Below are 24800 nucleotides of genomic sequence, written 5' to 3' on the forward strand. Positions count from 1 at the left end.
CCCCTCCCACATGTCATAGGATCTAATATTTCTATGCATTCTGGTTCAGCCCACATAATGGCTGCCTCCGCTGTGCGTAGGGGATGGCAACACAACGTTAACTTAACAAATCCTTAGGTAAAGCAATGGTTCCCAAACTGGGTCCCCAAGGACCCCCAACAGGTCATGTTTTCCAGTTCTCCTCACAGAATTGTGAAATAATTAGCTCCACCTGTAGATCTTTTAAAATGTGTCCGTGAGTAATGAATACATGTGCACCTGCTAGGTGACCTGGAAAATATGAACTGCTGGGAGTCCTTGAGGACCAAGTTTGGGAACCACTGTCCTAAAGCCACCGAGGCATTAAGGTAACGTTAGGGGAAAGTCGCTTACTTGTTCATTAAAGGTTTAATCATGAAAAAAAATGACTGCTCAGAGCAGACCTGATGCAATACAAGCTATACTGCTAACTTATGTGTTTTGTGAAGCATTTTTATGTTGTTCCTTTTAGCTGTGCAATAATCTTGTCAGCTGGATATAAACATTACTCTCTGATCAAGACAGTATTAAGCATTTCTAACTAATTATTCTGTCAGCTACCTGTTCACGTCGGTTCAGACCCAATTCTTCACATTTATTAATATAATTTTTCCTCAAGAGGAATAACACACTCTCGTATATACTTCTATTTTTCCATACTTTTCTACATTCAGGACTCTCATTGGCGATTCAGTGAGATCCTGTATGGTTGATAACGGACAGACAGCTCACAGTCTAACGCCAACAGCAGATCCACTTTTTTCACTACACTTTGAATCTTTAACTCTCCTCTTTTTTTTTCTCATTCATGAACTCTCATCAACGATTCTGGGTAAGATACGGGAGTTTTTTCTACTACCAAACCACACTTAAATTGCCCAATCTCGTCCGATCTTGGAAGCGATAAAGTGTTGGGCCGGATCAGTACCTGGAGGGAGACCCCCAGAGAATATCCAGTGTAGTAGATAAAGGCTAATTTACAATCCAGCCTAACATTGACAGCAGATTCATACATTTTCTTGATTTCCCTTTCACATCCATCACCATTTGATAGTGTTGGTCAGAATTGTGAACTACAAATTATTTTCCATTACAGTTCACACACTGAGCTACAGGATTTATAACATACCCTAGAGGGCGCCGTTGTCAAATTCCCTAATACAGGGTCTTATTGGCATCCTGCTGCATATTAGGCTATTATGCCTTAATTAGTTTTATATTTCCAGATTGTCTGTTTACCATGTAGATGCAAATGATATGAGTATGTAATTTCGCATGATATAGTGGACAAAATTTTGCAAAGGTATAGTGGACAAGGGTTTAATAAAAATTTCTGTTTATAAAAACTATTTTACATGGATTTAATTAAAAGTTAGGTTTTAACTTATATATGGTTTCTTAATGAGTGCGCCAACAAAGGGTCTTTCTTTCTTGTCCCTAATACAGGTTGAGTATCCCATATCCAAATATTCCGAAATACGGAGTTTTTTGAGTGAGATAGTGAAACCTTTGTTTTCTGATGGCTTAATGTACACAAACTTTGTTTAATACACAAAGTTATTAAACATATTGTATTAAATGACCTTCAGGCTGTGTGTAAGGTGTATATGAAACATAAATGCATTCTGTGCTTAGACTTAGGTCCCATCGCCATGATATCTCATTATGTTATGCAATGATTCCAAAATGCGGTATCCAAAATACTTCTGGTCCCAAGCATTTTGGATAAGGGATACTCAACCTGTAGTACTCTACTGCACCTTTGGTGCACGACCAACTAATTACAACTGGCAATACCAGCATTTAGAAAATTTAGAGTTGTTTCATCAATATAATATTTTTTGTTTTGATTGTTTATTGGTGCGGAAACATTACTGTACTACAATAACTGATGCAAAGAGAATCTGCAATTACACACATATCGCCACTGAGCATTTCTCACCATCGGAAGGTCCTGCAAGCGTCTGAATTCTGTGCGACTGTTCCTTTTCTTGTATCGATGGAAGCCCACCACCACTACAACCATGACCACCATGATGGTAAAGATGGAGACAATCATGACAAACAGGGGGTTGGAACTATTTCTGGAGTGGTAACTTGGCAGCTCTATGGGAGAAGAGAAGACAGAGATCCCCAATGTATTCTGCATTATTGGCTGGTGGTACTTCTGCAATCTGTATTCTAGAACAGGAGCTTCAGAGACAAATTACATTATTGTGTAAAAGCCATTAATCCATAACAGAGACTCTCAGACTTGGGATTGTGCTGCTTCCATTTAGCACGCGTGTATCCATATAAACCATCTAAACTTAATTCAAATATTACAGTGAAAGAAGACGCCAACCTCACTCCATTTTTACTGACCCCTCCCCCAAGATGCAGTCACATGATGGTATCTTCTCTGGGACCTTTGCCTATTGGACAGGAGATGTGTATGGAAGTTTACGCAGTTCCTGCTGTCATCCAATCAGATGATGTCTTCACTACACACCTCTGGCACATACTTAATGCATCGCCAAGGTTTGAGTTCACCATGTGTCTCTGGGTCGGATTCAGCGGGAGGCGCAAGCAGTTTGTAGTCCTTGAATAGGGTGTCTATACAGCACACGCATCTCAGCGGCACTGCGCATGTGCTGCCATGGTCTTGTGATGGCGATCACAGCGTGGTTTTAAATGCAAGGCGATTAATAGATAGGGATCATTTTATGGAGGTTGCGGGCAGTGGCTTAGGGGTGTGTCTCAGCCTGCCTCTGCGAATCCGTATGTTGCTGAGCTGGCCCCCATGTCTCAGTTGAGGAGGCCATTCTATGCGACCATAAGCATACCTCCCAACATGACCCTCTCCAGGAGGGACATCATGCTCTACTTCTGGACTTTCTCTTAATTTAGGATTGCCGGCACCTGTGTTGAACAGGTTAATGGATGAGAAAGGTGTTTCAGCATAGATGAAGTCTAGGAGCAGAGCATTCTGTCCCTCCAGGAGAGGGTCATGTTGGGAGGTATGCCATAAGGCCGATGCATCAGTGGACGTCTCTGCAAATCTCGGCAGCTGCGACATTAGCATATTTTCTTACTGCCTCTAGGAATGAAGACGCAGCAGCAACATCCGTGTTCACCTCTACAGTAAATCAGGCGTTATGTCCTATCTAGCATCAAATTTATAGTGAGGGTCCCAGGGACTACAACATGGTGACGATGTGACCTTCAAGATAAAACCCAGGATTTACCTTTATCATCCCCGACCTCCAGGACAGATGGCCCCCTCTGCACCTCCGGCCTGGATGTATGAGAGGTCGTGGTGCTCTGTGTGGCTGGGCTGGTAGGATCTGTAGTGGTCACCGTGGTTGTTATAAACAAGCTTGTGGTGATGGCGGACATCCAGGTGGTGTAGAAAGCAGTGGTAGTCCTGGTGTGTACAGTGGTCTTTATTGTGGGCTCGTTACTGGGCTCTGTCTGGGCTGTTGGTATCCCGAGTTTGGTGACCAGTGTTGGGCTCTCTGTGAAGCTCTCTGGGGTCTCTAGCAATAGACAAGATGGGATAAACCGGTCATTCCTTTCTATATGGTGGCATGGTGAATGTCCAGGGTGTAGGACTTGAGTATGCAAAGGTCTTTTCCTCTATAACTTGCAGACAAAGTGAAACCAACATTGGGTATAAATATTTATCAAAGCCTAAATATTACTAAGCTACGTAATATAGCAGGTAATCCAAAATGTGACCGTTTCCATGGTTACACATGTGCTTAAGAAAGTGAAGCTTCTCTATCATGCATCATCTGAGAATGTGGCAAATGGCCCGGTTGAGGTCAAAGATGATTTGAAGGGACTTACGTATAATGTTTCATTGTTTCAGCATTTTATTTTTATATGTAACAAATCTACAATGAGGCCTTTGGAAACTGCTAGAGCTCAATAATCTATTGATTTACATTTCTAAAACTATAGGTGCCTGTTTAGACTTGATTAAGGGTTGTAGGCGACAAGACATTAACTTGAGTACTGAACACCTCTACCTCCAATTCGCTGTGTGGTGGAGACTAGTTAGGGTCTTACTTACCTGTCTTTACTTCCTCTTCTGCAGTGGTGGCCGCCTGATGGGTTGGAGCAGTTGTAGTGGGGTTAGTGCTGGTCACTTCCCTGGTGTCTGGAACAGAAAATGTTCTGCTGGGACTGGATGAAGCCCCCACACTCTCAGTGACCACCTCCTCTGGTGCTAGAGTACTGGCACTAGATTCAAGCACATAAACTGTGGACAACTCCTCTGATCCTAGTTGCTCAGACTTTGTAATGGGGTCATTAACCAGAGATCCAGATGTGGGGAAGTCTAAAGACTTGGAGAGGTTGGAGCTTACGCTCAAGTCATTGAAATCTCCTGAAGTCACAAAGGAGGGGCTGGTGGTGGCCGCGGACCTTTCAGTTAGAAGATCTGCAAACTGATTGGTGGTTTCTTCCTGACCCTCTCCTAAAAGAGAAGAAAACATAGCAGGTTTGATATCTGGTGAGTTATATGGACTGCAGAAACTGTGGGGCCAGGCAGGTAGTAATTCTCTTTCTCTCTCTCTCTCTCTCTAGGGCTGTTTCAAAACGATGACCGCAAGCCGAAATACAGCTGTTTACCTTTTACTTTCTGCCCTGTGTAGATGCTACAGCTGTTTCCACCTCTGGTGAAGTTCTATCAATATACACTAGATGGCGTTCAATGAATCTATGAGACGATCTATATTTCTCTAACGTCCTAGTGGATGCTGGGAACTCCGTAAGGACCATGGGGAATAGCGGGCTCCGAAGGAGGCTGGGCACTCTAGAAAGATCTTAGACTACCTGGTGTGCACTGGCTCCTCCCACTATGACCCTCCTCCAAGCCTCAGTTAGATTTCGTGCCCGGCCGAGGTTGGATGCACACTAGGGGCTCTCCTGAGCTCTTAGAAAGTTATAGTCTTAGAATTTGTTATTTTCAGTGAGACCTGCTGGCAACAGGCTCACTGCAGCGAGGGACTAAGGGGAGAAGAAGGGAACTCGCCTGCTTGCAGCCGGATTGGGCTTCTTAGGCTACTGGACACCATTAGCTCCAGAGGGATCGACCGCAGGCCCAGCCTTGATGTTCGGTCCCGGAGCCGCGCCGCCGTCCCCCTTACAGAGCCAGAAGCAAGAAGATGGTCCGGAAAATCGGCGGCATGAAGACTCTGTCTTCACCAAGGTAGCGCACAGCACTGCAGCTGTGCGCCATTGCTCCTCTCACACACTTCACACTCCGGTCACTGAGGGTGCAGGGCGCTGGGGGGGGCGCCCTGAGGCAGCAATAAAAACACCTTGGCTGGCTAAAATACCTCAATATATAGCCCCTGGGGCTATATATGAGGTAAATACCCCTGCCAGAATCCCATAAAAAGCGGGAGAATAGGCCGCGAAAAAGGGGCGGAGCCTATCTCCTCAGCACACTGGCGCCATTTTTCCCTCACAGCTCGGCTGGAGGGAAGCTCCCTGGCTCTTCCCTGCAATCTACAGTACAGTAAGAGGGAAAAGAGAGGGGGGGCATTAAAATTGGCACTGTATACAGTATATTATATAAAAGCTATTAGGGACATAACTCAGTTAGTCCCTGTATATATATATATATATATATATATAGCGCTCTGGTGTGTGCTGGCATACTCTTACTCTGTCCCCCCAAAGGGCTTTTGTGGGTCCTGTCCTCGTTTAGAGCATTCCCTGTGTGTCTGCGGTGTGTCGGTACGGCTGTGTCGACATGTTGAATGAGGAGGCTTATATGGTGACAGAACAGAGGCCGATATATGTGATGTCGCCCCCTGTGGGGCCGACACCAGAGTGGATGGATAGGTGAAAGGTATTAACCGACAGTGTCAACTCCTTACATAAAAGGGTGGATGACGTAACAGCTGTGGGACAGCCGGCTTCGCAGCCCGCGCCTGCCCAGGCGTCTCAAAGGCCATCAGGGGCTCAAAAACGCCCGCTCTCTCAGATGGCAGACACAGATGTCGACACGGAGTCTGACTCCAGTGTCGACAAGGTGGAGACATATACACAATCCACTAGGAACATCCGTGACGTGATCCCGGCAATAAAAAATGTGTTATACATTTCTGACTTTAACCCAAGCACCTCTAAAAATGGGTTTTAGGTTTGGGGAGAAAAAACAGGCAGTGTTTTGTTCCCCCATCAGATGAATAAATGAAGTGTGTGAAAGCGTGGGTTCCCCCGTTAAGAAACTGGTAATTTATAAAAAGTTACTGATGGCGTACCCTTTCCCGCCAGGTGGATAAGTTACGCTGGGAGATATCCCCTAGGGTGGATAAGGCGCTCACACGTTTGTCAAAAAAGGTGGCACTGCCGTCTTAGGATACGGCCACTTTAATAGGTACCTGTTGATAAAAAACAGGAGGCTATCCTGAAGTCTGTATTTACACACTCAGGTACTAGACTGAGACCTGCAGATAGTGCTGCTACAGCGTGGTCGGTGACCCTGTCAAACAGGGATACTAGTTGGAAAACATAAAAACATATTAAAGACGTCGTCTTATATATGGGGGATGCACAGAGGGATATTTTGCCGGCTGGCATCCAAAATAAATGTAATGTCCATTCTGTCAGGAGGGTATTAGAGACCTGTCACTGGACAGGTGATGCTGACTTAAAAAGCGCATAGAGAGCCTTATAAGGGTGAGGAATTATTTGGGGATGGTCTCTGGGACCTCTTATCCACAGCAACTGCTGGGAAGAAATAATTTTACCTCAGGTTTCCTCACAGACAAAGGTACAGTCCTTTCGGCTTCAGAGCAGCAAGCGGGTCAAATGGCGCTTCCTTTCTGTACAGAGACAAGGGTAGAGGGAAAAAAGCTGCACCAGTCAGCCTGTTCCCAGAATCAAGATTCTTCCCCCGCCTCCTGTGAGGCCACACCATGACGCGGGTGCTCCACAGGTGTAGCCAGGTACGGTGGGGGGCCGTCTCAAAAATTTCAGCAATTAGTGGGCTCGCTCACAGGTGGATCCCTGGATCCTTTCAAGTAGTATTTCAGGGGTACAAGCTGGAATTCGAGATGTCTCCCCCCAGCCGTTTCCTAAAATATGCCTTGCTGACAACTCCCTCTGGCAGGGAGGCTGTGCTAGAGGCAATTAATAAGCGGTATTCCCAGCAGGTAATACTCAAGGTGCCCCTACTTCAACAAGGACGGGGTTACTATTCCACACGGGTTGGGGTACCGAAACCGCATGGTTCGGTGTGACCCATTTTATATTTAAAATCCTTGAACACAAAAATTCAAGTTCAAGATGGAATCGCTCAGGGCGGTTATTCCAAGCCTGGACGAGGGGGATTACATGGTATCCTGGGACATCAAGGATGCTTACCTGCATGTCCCCATTTACCATCCTCGCCAGGAGTACCTCAGATTTGTGGTACAGGATTACCATTACCAAGTCCAGACACTGCCGTTTGGACTGTACATGGCACCGAGGGTGTTTTATCAAGGTAATGGCCGAAATGTTGATACTCCTTCAAAAAAAAGGGAGTTGTAATTATCCCGTACTTGGACAATCTCGTTATAAGGGCGAGGTCCAAGGAGCAGTTGGTAGTCAGGGTAGCACTATTTTGGAAAGTGCTACAACAGCATGGTTGGATTCTAAACAGTCCAAAGTCACAGCTGGTTCCTATGACACGTCTACTGTTCCTGGGGATGGTTCTGGACATAAACCAGAAATAGTGTTTCTCCCGGAGGAGAAAGCCAAGGAGTTGTCATCTCTAGTCAGAGACCTCCTGAAGCCAAAATAGGTAGCGGTGCATCATTGCACGCGAGTCCTGGAAAAAATGGTAGCTTCCTACGAAGCAATCCCATTAGGCAGGTTCCATACAAGAACTTTTCAGAGGGACCTGTTGGACAAGTGGTCCGGATCGCATCTTCCGATGCATAGGCTGATAACCCTGTCTCCAAGGACCAGGGTATCTCTACTGTGGTGGCTGCAGAGTGCCCATCTTCAAGAGGGCCGCAGGTTCGGCATACAGGACTAGGTCCTAGTGACCATGGATTCCAGCCTTTGAGGCTGGGAGGCAGTCACACAGGGAAGAAATTCCAGGGACTTTGGTCAAGTCAGGTTATTTCCCTACACATAAATATTCTGGACCTGAGGGCCATTTACAATGCCCTGAGGCCGGCAAGGCCTCTGCTTCAAAACCAGCCGGTACTGATCCAATCAGACAACATCACGGCAGTCGCCCATGTAAACCAACAGGGCGGCACAAGAAGCAGGATGGCGATGGCAGAAGCCACAAGGATTCTCCGATAGGCGGAAAATCATGTGTTAGCACTGTCAGCAGTGTTCATTCCCGGAGTGGACAACTGGGAAGCAGATCTTCTCAACAGACACGACCTCCACCCGGGAGAATGGGGACTTCCTCCAGAAGTCTTCCAATAGGATTGTACACCATTGGGAAAGGCCACAGGTGGACATGATGGTGTCCCGCCTCAACAAAAAGCTATAAAAGATATTGCACCGGGTCAAGGGACCCTCAGGCGATAGCTATGGACGCTCTGGTAACACCGTGGGTGTACCAGTCGGTTTATGTGTTCTCCCCTCTGCCTCTCATACCAAAGGTACTGAGAATAATAAGAAGGCGAGGAGTAAGAACGATACTCGTGGATGGCCAAGAAGAGCTTGGTACCCAGAACTTCAAGAATTTATATCAGAGGACCCATGGCCTCTGCCACTCAGACAGGACCTGCGGCAGCAGGGGCCCTGTCTGTTCCAAGACTTACCGCGGCTGCGTTTGTCGGCATGGCGGTTGAACGCCGGATCCTGAAGGAAAAGGGCATTCCGGAGGAAGTCATTCCTACGCTTACTAAAGCCAGGAAAGAGGTTACAGCAACTCATTATCACCGCATATGGCGAAAATATGTTGCATGGGTGAGGCCGAAAGGGCCCCAACAGAGGAATTTCAACTAGGTCGATTTCTGCATTTCCTGCAAGCAGGAGTGACTATGGGCCTTAAATTGGGTTCCATTAAGGTACAGATCTCGGCTCTGTCGATTTTCTTTCAAAAAGAACTAGCTTCAGTACCTGAAGTTCAGACATTTATAAAAGGAGTGCTGCAGAGTCAGCCCCCGTTTGTGCCTCCTGTGGCACCTTGGGATCTCAACGTGGTGTTGAGTTTCTTAAAATCACATTGGTTTGAACCACTAAAAACCGTGGATCTGAAATATCTCACGTGGAAGGTGGTTATGTTATTGGCCTTGGCTTCTGCCAGGCGAGTATCAAAGTTGGCGGCTTTGTCTTGTAAAAGCCCTTATTTGATTTTCCATATGGATAGGGCAGAATTGAGGACTCGTCCCCAGTTTCTCCCAAAGGTGGTGTCAGCGTTTCACCTGAACCAGCCTATTGTGGTGCCTAGGCTACTAGGGACTTGGAGGACTCCAAGTTGCTAGACGTTGTCAGGGCACTGAAAATATATGTTTCCAGAACGGCTAGAGTCAGAAAATCTGACTCGCTGTTTATCCTATATGCACCTAACAAGCTGGGTGCTCCTGCTTCTAAGCAGACTATTGCTCGTTGGATTTGTAGTACAATTCAGCTTGCACATACTGTGGCAGGCCTGCCACAGCCAAAATCTGTCAATGCCCATTCCACAAGGAAGGTGGGCTCATCTTGGGCGGCTGCCCGAGAGGTCTCGGCTTTACAATTTTGCCGAGCAGCTACTTGGTCAGGGGCAAACACGTTTGCAAAAATTCTACAAATTTGATACCCTGGCTGAGGAGGACCTGGAGTTCTCTCATTCAGTGCTGCAGAGTCATCCGCACTCTCCCGCCCGTTTGGGAGCTTTGGTATAATCCCCATGGTCCTTACGGAGTTCCCAGCATCCACTAGGACGTTAGAGAAAATAAGAATTTACTCACCGGTAATTCTATTTCTCGTAGTCCGTAGTGGATGCTGGGCGCCCATCCCAAGTGCGGTTTATCTGCAATACTTGTACATAGTTATGGTTAACTAAATCGGGTTATTGTTGAGCCATCTGTTGAGAGGCTCTATTGTTTCATACTGTTAACTGTGTTTCATATCACGAGTTGTACGGTGTGATTGGTGTGGCTGGTATGAGTCTTACCCGGGATTCAAAATCCTTCCTTATTGTGTACGCTCGTCCGGGCACAGTACCTAACTGAGGCTTGGAGGAGGGTCATAGTGGGAGGAGCCAGTGCACACCAGGTAGTCTAAGATCTTTCTAGAGTGCCCAGCCTCCTTCGGAGCCCGCTATTCCCCATGGTCCTTACGGAGTTCCCAGCATCCACTACGGACTACGAGAAATAGAATTACCGGTGAGTAAATTCTTATTTTAACATTTCAACCCTTAAACATGTATACTAAATGGCATCACAATTTTTTATATTCTATATAAAAATTTATAATATAAATAATACATATATATACACACACACACACACACACACACACACACACACATATATACTGCCGCAAATGGCCAAATATTCTCTGTTAAATGCTGCGGAATATGTGTACGCTATATAAATAACTGGTAATAATAAATATATTAATATATATATATATATATATATATATATATATATATATATATATATATATATATTTATTAATTAGTCTAGGACTAAAGATAGTGGATATAAGACTGCAATTACAGAGAAGGCATTTTAAACTGGCACCTCTACGCACGTGTCCACAATCCCAACCTATCAAAATGCTGCTGGATAGAGGGCACAGAAGATCTGATTGGCCAGTTACTCAAACATATATACTGCATATGGCCGTCTGCCATACCCACAAACACGCAGAGTGTGTGACCCATAACCCTTCACTATTACATATAGGTCCATGGTCTTGGGCGACAATACAATCAGGTGGTTTTGGCCAAATGAAAGGGTTGCTGCACCTACCGGGAGAGGCACTTACAGAGAAGAAGAAGGTTCATAAAGGGTTGAGATTACTGAAAGGATAAAAAAGGGGCAGACTAGATGGGCCAAGTTGTTCTTATCTGCCGTAAAATTTAATGTTTCTATGGGGCTATACAGATTACTGTGGCAATTCTCACCTGTTCCTAAAGCCCATAAAAATAATCTCATTAGTTACTTTCCTTAATACAAAGTTGATGATAACGCATCATCGGAAAGGGTTAAAGGAGAACTCCTATGGTCACCAAATTGCAGAACAGGGATCACAGGGGAATAAAATAGGATTTTAATTACCTACCGGTAAATCCTATTCTCGTAGTCCGTAGAGGATACTGGGGTTCCATTTAGTACCATGGGGTATAGACGGGTCCACTTTAAGAATTTGATAGTGTGGGCTGGCTCCTCTATCTATGCCCCTCTTACCAGACTCAGTCTAGGAAACTGTGCCAGAGGAGACGGACATACTTTGAGAGAAGGATAGATAAGGATAGTGGTGAGATTCCGAACCAGCACACACAAACAGAGGAAAGCTATGATAACCCAACTTTAAACAGGAACAGCAACAGCTGAACCAACAATACTTAACCAAGTAACAGTGCAGGAAGAACGAAGCACCAGGCGGCCGCCCAGTATCCTCTACAGACTACGAGAAAAGGATTTACCGGTAGGTAATTAAAAGCCTATTTTCTCTTACGTCCCTGGGGTTTCATTTAGTACGATGGGGATGTACCAAAGCTCCCAAACCGGGTGGGAGAGTGCCGAGGTTCCTGCAGAACTGACTGATCAAACTGAAGGCCAAAGTATCGAACTTGTAGAGCTTACTAAATGTGTTCAAACCCGACCAAGTCGCTGCTCGGCAGAGCTGTAAAGCCGAGACACCCCGGGCAGGCGCCCAGGAAGAACCCACCGACCTAGTAGAGTGGGCCTGAACACACTTTGGAACCGGCAAACCTGCCGTGGAATAAGCATGCTGGATAGTGAAGCTGATCCAGCGTGCAATTGTCTGCTTTGAAGCAGGACACCCAATTTTATTGGGATCATATAGAACGAACAGCGAGTCGGATTTCCTGTGATGAGCTGTTCTCTTTACATACACCTTCAAAGCCCTCACAACCCCCAAAGACTTTGAAGTAGCAGAGGTGTCCGTAACAGCCGGAACCACAATAGGTTGGTTTATGTGAAACACGGACACAACCCGAGGAAGAAATTGCTGACGAGTTCGGAGTTCAGCTGTGTCCTCATGAAAAATTAAGTAGGGACTCTTGAAAGACAACGCCCCTAGCTCTGACACACGTCTTGCTGAAGCCAAGGACAACAGTGTGACAGTCTTCCACGTAAGGTACTGTACGTCAACCTCCTGTAACAGTTCAAACCAGTCCGATTGGAGGAACTGCAGCACCAAATTGAGATCCCAAGGTGCCGTGGGAGGCACAAAGGGAGGTTGGATGCGCAGAACACCTTTCAAAAAGGTCTGGACCTCAGGGAGAGAGAAACCAATTGTTTTTGAAAGAAAATGGACAAGGCCGAAATCTGCACCTTTATGGAGCCCAGACGTAGGCCCACATCCTCACCTGCCTGCCGAAAAAGCAGGAAAACATCCCAAGTGAAATTCCACAGCAAAATATTTTCTGCCCTCATACCAAGAGATGTATTTCTTCCAAATATGGTGGTAATGTTTAGACGTTACACCCTTCCTAGCTTGGATCATAGTCGGGATAACTATGTAAGGGATCCCTCTTCTGGCTAGAATCAGCCGTTCAACTTCCATACCGACAAACGTAGCCATGGTAAGTCCTGATAGACGAACGGGCCCTGTTGCAGAGATCCTCACGAAGAGGTAGAGGCCACAGATTTGAGGAGCATCTCCAGGAGGTCCGCGTACCAGGCCTGTCTTGGCCAGTCCAGAGCAATGAGAATTGCTTGAACCTTTTCCCTTTTTATTCTTTTCAGAATTCTTGGAATCAGAGGAAGTGGAGGAAACACGTACACCATCTGATAGACCAATGGAGTCATCATAGCACCCACCGCCACTGCCTGTGGGTCTCTCGACCTGGAACAATACCGCTTGAGCTTCTTGCTGAGACGAGAGGCCATCATGTCGATGTGTGGATATCCCCACCAACGTGTCAAGCACCTGTACACCTCCGGGTGAAGGCCCCACTCCCCCGGGTGCAGGTCGTGTCTGCTGTGGAAGTCTGCTTCCCAGTTGTCTACTCCCGGAATGAAGACCGCCGACAACGCCACAGCGTTTTTTTCTGCCCAGATGAGAATTCTTGACACCTCTGACATTGATGCTCTGCTTTTCGTTCAGCCCTGTCGGTTTATGTACGTCACATTGTCCAAATGGACCTGAATGGCCTGATCCTGAAGAAGATAAGAAGCTTGCAGAAGGGCGTTGTATATGGCCCTGAGTTCCAGAATATTGATTGGAAGGGTCACTTCCTGACTTGACCATCTTCCTTGAAACTGCACCCCCTGGGTGACTGCTCCGCAACTGAGGCTTGTGTCCGTGGTTAACAGGATCCAGTCTTGAATTCTGAACCTCCGACCCTCGATGAGGTGAGAAATCTGTAGCCACCACAGAAGGGAGATCCTGGCTTCTGGCGACAGACGGATCCTCTGGTGCATGTGAAGATGCGATCCGGACCATTTGCCCAACAGATCGAGCTGGAAGGGTCTTGCATGAAACCTTCCGTATTGAAGTGCCTCGTAAGAGGCCACCATTTTACCTAGAAGTTGAATGCATAGATGCACCGATATCTGGGTTGTGTCAGCGTCCGGAGTCTTACCGGTACGCTGGGGCCACGGGGCTGGCTTCCATGGCGATGTCCGGGCAGCGGCGGAGGTGGGCTGCTGCGCCGGGTCCGTGGGCAGCAGTAGCGGCGGTGAGGGGGTCCGCTCGTGGCGGCGGGACGCCGCTACAGCGGGTCGCTCTTGCTGAGCCGTTGCTAGGAGACCAGGGGCAGTGAGCATTGTGGCTAAGGTGCTTTAGCCTGTGCTCCCAGGATTTCTGCTGTATTCTGGTTCCTCCTGATCCTGCTTGGTCGGTTCTCTGTTGCTGCTGCAGCCCTGCCGTTTCTAGCCTGTTACTGCCTGTGGAAGCGCTCCTGGAAAACCCGGTCCAGTAAGACTCTTTGGGCACAGTCGGCCCCGGGTCTTTTGCCTCGTTTTTCAAGCCACACTCTACAGATCTCCTTCACCAGCCACGCCTTTGTACCACCGACCACAGCCTGCAGATTATTATCTTCAGCCTCGTTTAACAAACCACAGTCCACAGTGCTTGTCTCCAGCCACGTCTTCAACCACTATCCACAGTTCATCATCTACAGTCTCGTCTTTCAAATCACAGTCCACAGTTCTTCGCCCCCTGCCACGTCTTTAACCATCGTGCTCCAGCCTCGGTCCTCTACCTCAGCCCTGTACATAATAAATACTTACCATTGACTCTCAAACCCCGCCTACGTTCTTCATTGCTCCGTGTCCCATGCGAAGGAACTATTTCCAGCCCCCTCATCTGGTTCATTCACAGCCTGCTACCTCCTCGGGCAAATCTCAGCTGCCAGATACTCAAACTTTGCTAGACGTGACAGTAAGCACTGGCCAAATGGATTCGACGGGTGATCAGGCCTCAGGAGGGGATTCAACTGCAGGTATCTGGTCTCGCTTAAATAAGCAGGAGGCCACACAATCTCAAATCGTGCAGTTCATGCAGAGTATGTCCGAACGTCTCGATTCTCTCTGTGTTGCCATGACGGCCCCTCAAGTATCTACAGCTGCTCCCACATTAGCACCTCCGGTCCCGCTTCCTCCTGTACCAGTACCACTTCCACGGTTGCATTTGCCACCTCCCAGTAAATTCGATGGGAATCCAAACAATGCCGCGGGTTTCTTTTCCAGTGCAAAATCCAGTTCGAACTACAGTCAGCCAACTTCCCATCAGCACGAACCAAAGTAGCCTATATAATTTCTTTACTTATTGGGAAAGCGTTGGAATGGGCTTCACCATTGTGGGAGAGGATGGATCCCATCTTATCTAATTATACAGAATTCGTGGCCACCTTTCGAAGAATCTTCGACGAACCGGGCAGGACTTCTGCCGCCTCATTGGAGATCCTGCGCCTGCGTCAGGGCACGCGTACGGTCAGTCAGTACGTGATCCAGTTTCGCACCCTTTCCTCAGAACTGAACTGGAACGAGGAGGCTCTCATTGCAGCTTTCTGGAGCGGTCTCTCCGAAAAGATCAAAGATGACCTCGCAACTCAGGACGTACCTCATAAGTTGGATAAACTAATTTCTTTATGCAATAAGTTAGACCTAAGGTACAGAGAGCGCTGTATGGAGAGGTTGCGGTCAGATCGCCCTAAGCTTAGAGTTGTTCTTCCACCAACACCATCATCACCAATTGCGGAAGAACCCATGCAGATTAATCGCTCCCGCCTCTCCAATGAAGAACGTCAGAGACGGCGACAAGGGAACCTCTGCCTGTATTGTGGTGCATCAGATCACTTTGTTAAAACTTGCAATCTACGTCCGGGAAACGCCCGCTCCTAGTTTGAGCTGGAGAGGTCAAGCTAGGAGAATTCTCAGAATTACAAACCAAGAAAGAGTCTGTCCTGTTAACCCAATTGGAGCTCCCTTCTTCTCTTCTCATCCCTGCACTACTCGACTCCGGAGCCGCCGAAAGTTTCATTACGTCAGCTCTGGTCAAACGATCTGGAATACAAACGGTTCCTTTGGATCGTACCATTTCTGTTACCGCAGTGGATGGAAGTTATATCCCGGAGGGGATTATATCCTTTCGTACTATTCCTCTCAAGATGAAGGTCGGAGTTCTCCATTCAGAAAAAATCTCTTTCCTTGTAATTCCTAAAGCCTCTCATGAACTAATCCTAGGGTTTCCATGGTTAATCAGACACAACCCCCACATAGATTGGCAAACTATGGATGTTCTCTCTTGGGGACAAGACTGCTTCCAGAACTGTTTACCTTCAGTTAGACTTTTCTGTTCTTCCAGCCCTTCCAGCCTTCCTGTGGAGTACCAAGCTTTTCAAGATGTTTTCAGTAAGCATGGGGCGGACACCTTGCCTCCGCATCGTACTTGGGATTGTCCCATTGAGCTAGTACCCGGTAAGAATCCTCCCCGAGGACGAATTTACCCTCTCTCACTTCCCGAGACACAGGCCATGTCGGAGTATATCCGGGAGAACTTGGAGAAAGGGTTCATCAAGTCTTCTACATCTCCAGCAGGAGCAGGATTTTTCTTCGTCAAAAAGGATGGGGGGTTGCGGCCCTGTATTGACTATAGAGGTCTCAATGACATAACAGTTAAGAACAGATATCCGTTACCTCTGATTCCAAAACTGTTCGACCGTGTAAAAGGAGCTACTGTATTTACTAAGTTGGACTTACAATCTTATACGTATTCGCCCAGGGGACGAATGGAAGACGGCATTTAATACCCGCGACGGCCATTACGAATACCTGGTAATGCCTTTTGGCCTATGTAATGCCCCAGCCGTCTTTCAAGAGTTCGTTAACGAAATCTTCAGAGATCTCCTCTACGACTGCTTGGTAGTGTATCTGGATGACATCCTCATTTTTTCTAGGGATCTGAAGACCCATCGGGAACAAGTCAAAGAAGAAGTGTTAACTCGTTTACGAAGGAATCAGTTATTCTGTAAGTTAGAGAAGTGCACCTTTGAAGTACCCACGATTCCATTCCTCGGTTACATTCTCTCAGGGCAGAGGTTACAGATGGACCCCGCTAAAGTCCAGGCGATTCAGGATTGGGCGCTTCCAGCTACCCTTAAAGGAATTCAACGTTTCCTGGGGTTTGCTAACTTCTACCGAAGATTCATTCAAAATTATTCTTCTATCATAGCTCCTATAACCGCATTAACTAGGAAGGGAGCCGATCCTGCCAAGTGGTCTCCTGAGGCTTTGGAAGCTTTTTCATCTTTAAAGGAGGCCTTCACGACTGCTCCAGTTCTTCGACAACCCGATCTCAGCCGTCCGTTCTTGGTGGAGGTTGATGCCTCTACTGTGGGAGTGGGAGCAGTATTATCCCAGCTTTTCGAGGACAAGAAGGTCCATCCTTGTGCGTTCTTCTCGCGAAGATTCTCCCCCGCTGAACAGAATTATGCTATTGGGGAACAGGAATTACTGGCAATTAAGTTGGCCTTTGAGGAGTGGAGTTATTTGTTGGAGGGAGCTCAGCATCCAATTTCAGTGACCACGGATCACAAGAACCTCCTGTATCTACAGTCAGCCCGATGTCTGAACCCACGCCAAGCAAGATGGGCACTCTTCTTTACCCGTTTTAATTTTAAACTCAGTTACCGACCAGGTTTCCTCAACAAAAAAGCAGATGCATTATCTCGCTCCCTAAGTTCAGAAGAACCCTCTGACCATTCAAAAGAGCAATTGATCCTGGAATCCACCTCCTTTTTTTTTTTTTTTTTAAATTCTTTATTTTTCATTTTGCAAATTGAAACAGTTTCCATATAGTACAGTACATATGTCCAAAAATAAAACGTAGACATTAGTCTCATAGCATGGTGATTGTAGTTATCAGGATGATGACAAAGAAAAAGGAAAAAAAAAAAAAGAAGAGGTTAACAGACATATATATGTCATCCTACTCCTATATATCATACAACCGAAGACATAATATCTGGAATAAAGAGCTCCTCGTAACAGTATCACTCCTTAACATGGTAGCCATATGACTTTCGAGGTAGTAAACAGTCGGAAACAGTTAACACTTAAAAAAAAAAAAGGGGGGGGTGGACAAGGGGAAGAAAGGGAAAAAGGGGGAGGGGGGGAAATGAAGAGGGTCACATACATAAGTCATACAGAAACCAGAGAGGAGGCTTCAACCGGTTCTGCCCTCAGTGTGTATTCAGTGGTGCGTAATCAGCATAGGTCTTAGTGGTCTTGAACTCTATCCAGCAAAGCCAAGTGGCTAAGTAATCGGAGTATTTATCTAAGGCGGCAGAGTAAACATCCTCCATATGCATATAAAAATCAATGCGTTGGAACCATTCCCACATTGTTGGTGGGCTAACGGACCGCCAGTGTACTGGGAGCACCGCTCTCGCCGCGTTACTCAAGTGTTTAAGAAGAGACTTCTTGTAATGAGACAGGGGGACATTCGAGTGTGAGAGAAGCCAAAAGTCCGGGCCCGTTGGTACTGGGCCTCCCAGAATCTCAGTGGATAGTTTAATAATTGTGTTCCAGAAGGGGGCAATCGACGGGCAATCCCACCAAATGTGGATCAACGTGCCAGTATCCCTACCACAGCGCCAGCACAGGGGAGAGACTGACGGGTAAAATTTATGAAGAAGAGAGGGGCACCTGTACCATCTCGTCAATAATTTGTATTGTGTTTCCACAACCTCCAGGCTAGTGGAGCATTGTGCCATAACCTTGCAATGTGAATCCCAATGGATCTTAATTCCCCGATGTAGTAAATCTTTATCCCAGGCATCACAGAAAGAAGGGACAGTAGGGAAGCATCCCTGCAGTAAGATTTTGTAAATACGCGACACTACATGTGATGGGGCCGACACCTGATTGCACATGGATTCATAGGGAGCAAGAGCCTTATAAAAGGTCTATTGCCCCTTTCTGTGAGGTAATAAAATGGCGGACCTGGAGGTAAAACCAATAGTCCTTAGCGGGTATATCGCCCGTTGCCTGTATCTCGGAGAACGTTTTGAGTTTGCCACGTGCAAGCAGGTGTACTACCCTTGTCACACCCGCTCTCTCCCATCTAGAGGCAATTGTATTGGACTGTCCCGGGGGGGGGGGAACAGTGGGTTATCAAAGATAGGCATTAGGGATGTCCGTCTAGACGATATTCCCATCTTGTAACGGAGTGTCCGCCATAGAGCCAAGGTGGGCCCCACAGTAGGGTGGAATGAGCGGCTAATTTTTGGAGACCAGGGCACTGCCTGCAAATTAAGATTAGTGGAAGAAGCCTCCAGATCAACCCACTGTTTCCTATATGAACCGGGGCGAGACCAATCGACAATCCTATGCAGTATTGTGGCATGATAGTATGTTGAAATCATAGGCAGTTGTTGTCCGCCCTGAGACTTCAGTCTAAATAAATGGCTATGCTTGAACCTAGGTTTCCGCCCACCCCATATGAAGGGGCTGATCGCCTTGTGCGCTTCAGCTAAAAATTTAGGGGGGAGTTTCAGAGGGATGGTTTGAAAGAGATATAACAGCCTAGGAAGAATATTCATCTTTACTATATTTATGCGGCCTAGCCATGAGAACCTCTGCGTGAGCCAGCCCGCCATCTCTTGGCGCAGCTTGCGGAGAAGAGGGGTGTGGTTAATAGCAACTATGGCATCGAGTGTCGAGGGGATCTGGATCCCTAGGTATGTAATATGGGATTTCTGCCATGTAAATTGAAATGATTGCGCTAAAAGGCAAGCTGTAGCAGGTGGGAGCGTAATATTCATTGCCGTGGACTTAGAATAATTGATTTTAAAATTTGATAGGCTTCCGAACCGCGTAAATTCTTTCATTAGGCTGGGCAGAGAGATCAAGGGGTTCGTTATGACCGCCAATAAGTCGTCTGCGAAGAGGGCCAAGCGGTGGCCAATCTTGCCTACCTGCAGACCCATGATGTTAGGGTTACATCTGATCGCACGGGCCAAGGCCTCCATACATAGGACAAAGATTAAAGGTGAGAGCGGACAGCCCTGGCGTGTGCCATTGGATATCGGTATTGGTTCGGAGAGAACGCCATTCACCCTAACCCAAGCAGATGGAGCTCTATACAATGAGAGAATCCTCTGCAAGAAAACATCTCCCAAACCCAGGCGTCTGAGCACCGCCTCCATAAAGTCCCAGTCTACCCGATCAAAGGCCTTTTCTGCATCTGTGGAGAGGAGCATAAGAGGGACATCATTTGCCTGTGCGTGCGCTATCAGATCAATGACTCTGATAGTATTATCCCTTGCCTCTCTGCCCATAACAAAACCTACCTGGTCGGGGTGTACTATATCTGGTAGTAGTGGCTTAAGACGATTGGCCATAAGTTTTGCAAATAATTTGATATCTACATTCAGCAGCGATATCGGTCTATAGCTAGAAGGGAGTGTCGGATCTTTGGATTCCTTCGGAATGACAGTAATATGGGCACTCAGGGACTGGCCCGATAGAGGGGTCGCTGATGATATGGCATTGCAGGCCTGCAGGAGAAGGGGGCGGAGCTTATCCTGAAAGGCCTTATAATATGTGATTGGGAAACCATCCGGTCCTGGGCTTTTACCATTGGGGGAAGACTTCAGGGCGGCCAGCAGTTCTTCCTCGGTGAAAGGGTCATCTAGGGTCTGTGCAACGCTTATCGGGATAGTTGGAAAAGTAATTTCGTCTAGAAATACCTGTATATCGCGTTTATGAGCTACGCGTGCAGATGGTGTATGTGTAGAGGTAAGATTATATAGAGCCGAGTAGTAAGTATGAAAAATCCCAGCTATTTCCGTATCAGAAGCATGGGACCGCCCGTCAGCGTCTGTGAGTTTAGGGATATATGTCAAGGATCTCTGGGCTCTAAGAGCACGTGCCAGAAGTTTACCGGGTCTATTTCCCCATCTATGGTATTTATGGCGACATTTACGAAACGCCCTGCGGGTACCATCGCTGAGCAAAGTATTAAGAGCTTGTCTCGCCGTTTGGAGATCAGCTAAAGTGTCGGACGCTAATGTGGATTTATGTGCCAATTCTAATTTTTTTATTTTCTCTAGCAGGGCGTTTCTACACTCAGCTTTTTGTTTTTTCAGGTATGTGCCCAGTTGTATGCACTTACCCCTTATCACACATTTATGCGCTTCCCACAATATCACCGGAGAGACATCACCAGTTGCGTTTGAGGAAATGTAGTCCTCAATTGCCTTCTCAAGCTGGGCTCGGGATGCGGGGTCCCGAAGGAGTTGTTCATTGAGCCGCCAGTGTTTAGGAGGTGGATGCCGGAGGGAAAGTGTGAGCGTGACTGGGGCATGGTCGGATAGTGCTATTTGGCCGATGGTTGCATCAGTCAGTAGGTCTAGATGTGCATGGCTCACGCAGAGGTAATCTATTCGGGAGTAGGAGTTGTGCGGGGATGAGTAAAAGGTGAAATCCCTATCTGATGGGTGTAGGAGACGCCAGGCGTCAACCAGTTGAAAGTCATGTAAGACAGCTCTAAACCGTCTGGATTCTCTAAGAGTAGTCCTCGGAGACCCAGAAGAGGAATCCAAGCGGGGTTCAAGGACCCAGTTAAAATCCCCTCCCACCACCAAAGTACCCACCAGGTGTTCAACTAACTCCAGGGAGTCCCTGAGAAATCGGGTTTGGCCCTGGTTAGGAAGGTATAGATTAACAAAAGTGTATGTCTGATGGGCCATGGTAGCTCTAACCAGAATCCCTCTCCCATCACCTATCTGCATTTCGGAAACATCCGTCAATCTCAGATGCTTGGCAAAGAGAATGGCGACACCTCTAGCCTTCGCTCCGGAGTAATCATTAAAGAAACCCTGTAGAAAGTGGCGAGAGCGGAGACCCGGAGAGGCCCCCCTCTTAAAATGTGTTTCTTGCAAGAAAACAACCTCCGCTTCGTCAGTATGCAAGGTATGTAGTAGGCCTGACCTCTTTTCGGGGATGTTTAATCCTTTCACATTATAAGAGACGATTTTTAAACTAGCCATAATGGGAGGAACGTGGAAACTGACTCACTGGACGATATACCATAACTACAGCTCCAAGACAATTTAGCACCAAGATCGACCTGAAGCTGGCGGTTTTATGTGAGGGAAGGGGTGAATGGGGAAACACAGGAGGAAAGAAAGGGGGACACGAATAACTCAACGTATAGAAGGGGTAGGAAAACAAAAACAAAAAACATATAAAAACAACATAATATAACAATCTCTGCATTGAAAGCCATGGGTAAGAACTAGACATCCCATGGTCTAAAAAATGTACAGCAGAGAAGGGGGTTCAAAGGGTGACAACGGGCGCAACTATCTTATGGTAATTAATTAAATGGGTAATTTAGGGGGATACGTCATGGCCAGGAAGGAGGCGGGCGGGTAAAAAGAGAACAATCGCCACCTCCCTCCCCGTCACTCAGTCTATGTAACCCACACAGAACTTCCGAAGCAAAGTTCGAGTTCAACCTCAACCGTTAAAACATCGGTAAGCATTCCCAAAACAGGTTTAAGCCCACACTTTAAACAAACAGTGAGAGAATCAATGTGAGCTTTCAGTAAGAGAATGTGAGAGGGAGAGGAGAAGAAAAAAGATATCACATATCAGAGCGATGCATACATTCACGAGGCTTCTGAAACAGCATCAGTCTTGCCAGCTCGATTGCGTCGTCTGGAGTTGCCCACCTTTCTCCAAGGCTCCCTTCGGGGGAGTGATGTAGTGGGAAGTTGCAAGGGGTCCGTCCAATTAGGTAGCGACACGAACGGTAGTCCCAGTGCAGAGCAGGACGACGGGACGTCTTCATAGTCCTCTAGAACATAACGTGTCCCATCCCGGGTCACTTGGATACTTAAAGGGAATCCCCAACGGAACCTGATATCCTTCTTCCGAAGAGCTTCCGTGAGGGGGTGGAGAAGACGCCTCTGCTGTAGAGTTGTCCATGAAAGGTCCTGAAAGATCTGTATTTGATGGCCGTTGAAGTCTATAGACGGGACCTGTCTGGACTTCTGTAGGATAGTCTCTTTCACCTGAAAATAGTGCAGACGGCAAATGACGTCTCTAGGCCTTTCTGTGGGTGCTCCCTTTGGTCGGAGAGACCGATGCACTCTGTCGAATATTATTTGGGAGCTGGGGTCTGTACCAAGAAGACTGTTGAATACTGTAGACAACGTCGCAGCTAGGCCCTGAGGGGGGACATCTTCCGGTAGACCTTTGACCCTCAGGTTGTTCCACCTACCCCTGTTATCGATATCATCCAATCTACGTCTCATGTCAGCGGTGGTACGTGAGTATCGGGATACAAGGTCATGTAAATCAGCGAGCTTAGAGTCCGTCTCATCCCTGTGATCTTCCAGATCAACCACTCTATTCGCTACTTGCGTGAGGTCGGAGTGGATGGAAGAGAGACTAGCCTGAAGAGAATCATGTATCCGCTTCTCCATGTTGGATAAATCCTGCTGAATGTCTTGACAAGTCGGAAGGGAGCGTAGCTGCGCGAGGACCGCCGCCATGTCGGCGGACTCCCTGCTGGCAGATCCAGATTGGCGTTTTTTGGGAGAAGAGGTTGGGGCCCCAGTATCCTCCATTCTATTTGATGGCAGGGATTCAGGGAGGAGCGTAGAGGCAATGGGGTCAGCTACGGGAGTACCAAATAACGTACGGAAAGCTGCAGCTTGTGAAGTCGCGGATTTAACTTTTGATGAGTTGCCAGAGCGCCGTCGCCTTGTCATTTGTCTGAGTAGAGAGAGCAGAATCCAGAACAGTGCCTCGTGAAAGGAAATATCAGGACATATCCCGGCAAGTGTTGCACCCCGTTATCCCCTCTGCGTGGCCCGGTCACATTATAGCAGAATACTCGTCAGGCTGGCCTCGATAGGCATTGGGGTCCGCTGCATGACATCGTGCAGAGGAAGGTTGATTATGTCCTCCAGCTGGTCGTCATATAGCTCCAGCAAGCAGGCCGCGGCGGCGCCAGGGACCACTAGAAAGGCGACTGCCCTGGGGCAGTGCAGACTCTTCGTAATCCTCTCCCTGATTCCGCGTCACCCCCCCCCCAATAACTCAGGGGAGCAGGGTATGAGATCAGGGTATGGATGCAGGGAAAAGGAAGGTTGAAGTGGGGCTGACAACAGGGCTAGTGATATGCGTGCAGGCAGGAGCTCTGGGATAATGCAGTCCTCCTAGTCGTCAGCTTAGCTACAATCCAGGCGGCCACTATGACAAGGGGGCACAACTGCTATCCTGGGGCAGCAGCTAAGATGGCCGCCGCGGCACACACAAAGCTGCCTCTCTTCCCTCTATTATCTTCCAGTGGAGCTGTGTGGGGGGTACCCCCAACCACTGCAGGGGGCAGCAGGCTTCGGGGAGGCAGAAAAGTTATGTGGGGAGGTCAGGAGGGGTCCCCCGTTGTCTTCCGGCGCGACCGCGGGGCACCCGCGTACCGGAGCTCAAACCGCGGGTCGACACCCAGGGGGTCCCAGGTGGAGTGGGAGAGCCCGATGCCTGTGTTAGAAGGCGTATGGTAGGGGTTTATAAGCAGATGGGCCCCAGAGCACAGAGATGGTATGACCACACCGCAAGGAGGTTTATTAATGTCAGAGGGGTCAGAGATGAGGACCCCCTCGGAGACGCACTGAGTCCCCCGCCTCCTGTTGTATTATATGAGTGGCTGTGCAGGGAGGGAAGATGGTCGCCGCCGGAGGGTGCTCACTGCCGGAGATGGTGCGGCGTCCTCCGCTTCCAGCCGTCAGGTAGGCTATCAGCCAGCACGGAGAGCCGAGGCAGCAGGTCCCCGCAAGCGATCCGGTGGGTGGGGGGGGAATAGAGATTCCCGGCACCCGCGAGCAGCTCCGTCTCCGGTCCCGGAGACGTTTCAAAATCGAGGTCCCGGCTTCAAATGTGGGGGAGGGCCGCAATCCGCAGAAACAGCCGGAGCCGTTTCCCGACTCCGCAGCGCGCTCCCCCAGAGCAGGTTCACGGTGTAAGAGGCCAAGGGGTATAAACAGGGAGAGTTAAGGCACAGAAGAAGGATTTATAGGGCTTTCAGCTATCTTGCAGGCTGGAGCCCATGTAAAAGTGCAACTTCCTCCGCTGCTGGCCAGGCCACGCCCGAATCCACCTCTTTTTCTGCAACGAATACCTCTCCACTTC

At 47.8% G+C, this 24800-nt stretch overlaps 1 pseudogene; it reads left to right on the forward strand.

Moving 5' to 3' along the window:
- The first annotated feature begins 868 nt into the window (after nucleotides 1-868).
- On the forward strand, nucleotides 869-986 carry LOC134964994 (5S ribosomal RNA; annotated as a pseudogene).
- The last annotated feature ends 23814 nt before the right edge of the window (nucleotides 987-24800 follow it).

Source organism: Pseudophryne corroboree, chromosome 9 (assembly GCF_028390025.1).
Source record: "Pseudophryne corroboree isolate aPseCor3 chromosome 9, aPseCor3.hap2, whole genome shotgun sequence".
In the NCBI taxonomy this organism is placed as follows: domain Eukaryota; kingdom Metazoa; phylum Chordata; class Amphibia; order Anura; family Myobatrachidae; genus Pseudophryne; species Pseudophryne corroboree.